General features: G+C 45.9%; 1 protein-coding gene across 3 annotated transcripts in view; it reads right to left on the bottom strand.

The window, feature by feature from the left end:
- Positions 1-3286: 3286 nt before the first annotated feature.
- Positions 3287-3462, bottom strand: part of LOC122795919 (procathepsin L-like) — a 449353-nt gene continuing 449177 nt past the window's right edge. For all 3 annotated transcript variants that reach the window (XM_044064400.1, XM_044064402.1, XM_044064401.1), the window contains one exon: positions 3287-3462. This exon is cut by the window's right edge and continues 1201 nt beyond it. The gene's annotated coding sequence lies outside the window, so the exon portion shown is untranslated.

Here is a 3462-nt window from a genome sequence, read left to right as displayed (position 1 = left end):
TGGCCTTAGCAATTGCGGTGGGCTGTGAGGCCCTCCCCCATTTTGACCCTGCTGCAGCTGTTTCCACAGGATCATATTATGTAGCATGGCACATACTATGAAGATGTGGGCACACGTGCCTGGAGAGTACTGCAAGGCTCCACCAGATGTGTCCAAGCACCGGAACCGTGATTTCAGCATCCCGAACACATGCTCTATGATGATTCTGGTTTGTGCGTGTGCCTCATTATGGCGTTCTTGCATTGGTGTGTGTGCATTTCTGATGGGGGTCATCATCCATGGCTCCAGTGCATAGCCAGCATCCCCCACAAGGTTGCCTTGTGGGATGTCCCCCCTGACAAATACCTGATACAGCTGTGAGGCATGCCAGATATGGGAGTCGTGGTAGCTTCCAGGGCTTCCAGCACACACATCCATGATAATGCCCTGGGCCATTGCACATGACCTGGCAGTTGATGGAGTGGAATCCCTTGTGGTTTATGTAGTGCCTACCATACTCACTGGGTGGTGACTTGATTTGTATGTGCATGCAGTCTATCGCATTTAGTACCTCTGGGTAGTTTGCCACACGGTGGAAGTGACGCATATTGCTGGCCAACTCCTCCTGAGTTCGGGGGAAGTATATATGCTCATTGGCATGTGGTAACATGGCAACATGGCATCCAGGAACTGGTGTAGTACCCTGGATGCCGATGCCTGTGAGATCCCCATTATATCTCCAGTTGGCCTTTGAAAAGTACCTGTGGCTAGTATTCGCAAGCTTACACATACCTTCATGTCCACTGGGATGGGCTCCCCTCTGTTGTTTCTGGTTCTCAAGTGTGGCCGGCACAGCTCTACTATTTGCTGTAGAATGTCCCTGTCCACCCTGTAACGCTCTACTATCTCCAGATCATGTAGCCCCTGGTAGGTTATCCTTGGTCTGAACACTCTTTTCCTCCTCCGAGGCCTATGGTGGTTGTCAGCATCATCCTCCACAACACCGCCGGTCTGTAACACATGCTGATGAATCACAGCTATGGCAGCTCCCAACATGTACATTGTAAAAGTTCCTCATCTGTTTACACCTATGGTGCAGTGTTTGGGAATACACAGGTGTGTGTTGGGTGCTTTCACACTTTATACTGTTTTGCTGTGAACACTGATGATGTCATAGGGTGTGTATGTACGATCGTGGCTACAGGGTATCTTCTGTGTTTTATTAACGGAACCACTATTGTGCTGCCTTTGGTGTAGCATTACATTTGGCTGCCGTGAATTACCTCCTGCCCTTCCATTTATATTTGTGCACGTTACACCTACCATTTGCTGGCATGCATCCAGCAGCATGCTTTCATTTGTACTTTCCTAGACCTGGCCTATCTTGCATAATGAGTTATATTGCCGGTCTACTGTGGGTTTGCTTTGCTCTGCTATGACAGTTGTCCTATCTTTGCATTCCAAGTCCTCCCCTCTTTTCTTTGCAATCCTCTGCCTCCCCTATCCTATTTTGCAGGTTTTTGCATGCAGGCTTGTCTTCTGGCATTGATTGGCTGCCGTGAGTTGATTGGTGTTAAGTGCTCATTAGTACGCCAATTTCCCTGCTTCGGCATTTCCTTCATTTCTTCCCCTGATCTTCCTGTTTATGCTATTGTTTGCAGCACGTGCATCCGCTTGCTGGGTTTTGGGCACGTTTTCATCCCCATACGCATGCGCTTTCGGGCACCATGTATGCTCTCAGCTAAATGGTTCTATACCTTCCTCCCCACCCCTGTCCTGCAGCTTTGCTTAGCAACAGCCAGGCCAGATTTGCATAGCTCCAATGTGCTTACTGATATGGTGGCACACCCCTCTGCTGATGTCATGTATCACCTCTGATACACTCCTCGGTGTTATAGCGCTGCGCCGTCAGGTACATCCTTACTCCGGTGGGACGTTTGCGATTCAGTATTACCTGCCTCATTTGCATGGCATTGACTACTAATTCATAGTTACAGCGCCGAACACTGTCGCGGGACCTTGGCAACCCTTGCGCCTTGCTGTGGTGTACCATGCCTACCATTGCTAATTATGGTGAAATCCTGATTTGTCTCACATTGCGATTTTCTGCTGTTTGTATATATGTCCTTTGTATTCCTGTTTGCGTACACATGCCCTGCGGATGTACTGTGCGTTACTGTGGACATGACATTAAATGTTGTTTTTTAGGTGTTGTGCATCTTTTCTTGTGCCATTGGCTGTGTATTTGGCCATTGGCATATGTTAACTTTGTAATGCATGCATCTGGTCCGCTTCCATAACTCTGATGTTCTGTTTGAGAAAATGTAAACCGTGTTTTTTGGTTTACATTTCCATGAGCTTGCGCTACGCCTGCACCACTTCATGAATCACTGTATGCCTTCATTAGCATGGTGCAACACTGCGCATGGGGTGATTTGCATACTTATGCCGAGGGCTGCGTAGTTCTGGCGTATGCTAGTAGTACACGTGGAACTGGCAGACATATTTGGCATTATACCGCCTACGCTATGCCTGCGCCTGGCGCAAGCTTCATGAATCCAGGGGTTAGTCTTTCATCTTCACCTTTGTGAGGCACTAATGGTACTGCTTCCAGATCCAGGTTTTCTTTTGGACCAAGGTCATCCATAATGTGTTCTCACAAATGTGGCAACTCAGGAGAATTATCTGTTCGGTTAATTAGAGATTATAGCCCTCCTCTAGTCAGATGCAAAAGTTATCAATGATGGATCTGTAAAAAAGAAGCTCTTCTGCAACATACACTCACTATTGGTGAATCTGGTCTGGAGTCTCTTCTCTCTCTCTCTCTCTCTCTCTCTCTCTGTTTTCTTCCACACTCAGCTAAGTGCTGTAAGGAAGAACTGTAAAGTGTGGCATATGGGTCACATGAGAGTTCTTGACAGCCTGAGAAAGTTTGATCATTTGAACTGTCCAAGTACCACTAGCCTCCCATCTTGGTGGATACAGGAGGTGGAATTTCTTCTTACAAATTTATCATTATGGTAGGTGAACAGACAAGGTGATCCACTGTGGCGACCCCTAACTGGGAAAACCAAAAGAAGTAGAAGATACTATAACAGAAACTGTTAGAACTAGTCCATAGTAAATACACCAGACAAATTCCATTACTCACTGACATGCCCTACTTTAAAAGGTTACAGGTACTGAATCTATACTGTATCAGCTACAGGTTAATCTGGGTAAACTTTATTTAGCTTTCAAATTATTAAAGAATAATACATTCGGAGCAGCAATGGGCTGAGAGTCATTCACATGTGACAAATCAATATTGCAAGATAATTACAAGTTTATTAGTAAGGTCAGTAAAATCCAACAGGAAAAAAAAAACTGCAATAAAGATCCAGACAGGCCAGTCTTCACAGTATAATATATTAATCCTCCTATAAGTGGTGTCTCATGGGATGTATGCTAATGGCCCCTTAAAGATATACCAGTGTTTCAACT

This window comes from Protopterus annectens, chromosome 2.part2 (assembly GCF_019279795.1).
Source record: "Protopterus annectens isolate FY-2018-M chromosome 2.part2, PAN1.0, whole genome shotgun sequence".
Lineage (NCBI taxonomy): Eukaryota > Metazoa > Chordata > Ceratodontiformes > Protopteridae > Protopterus > Protopterus annectens.
Note: the sequence above shows the minus strand (reverse complement) of the source record. Positions and strands in the feature narration are given on the sequence as shown.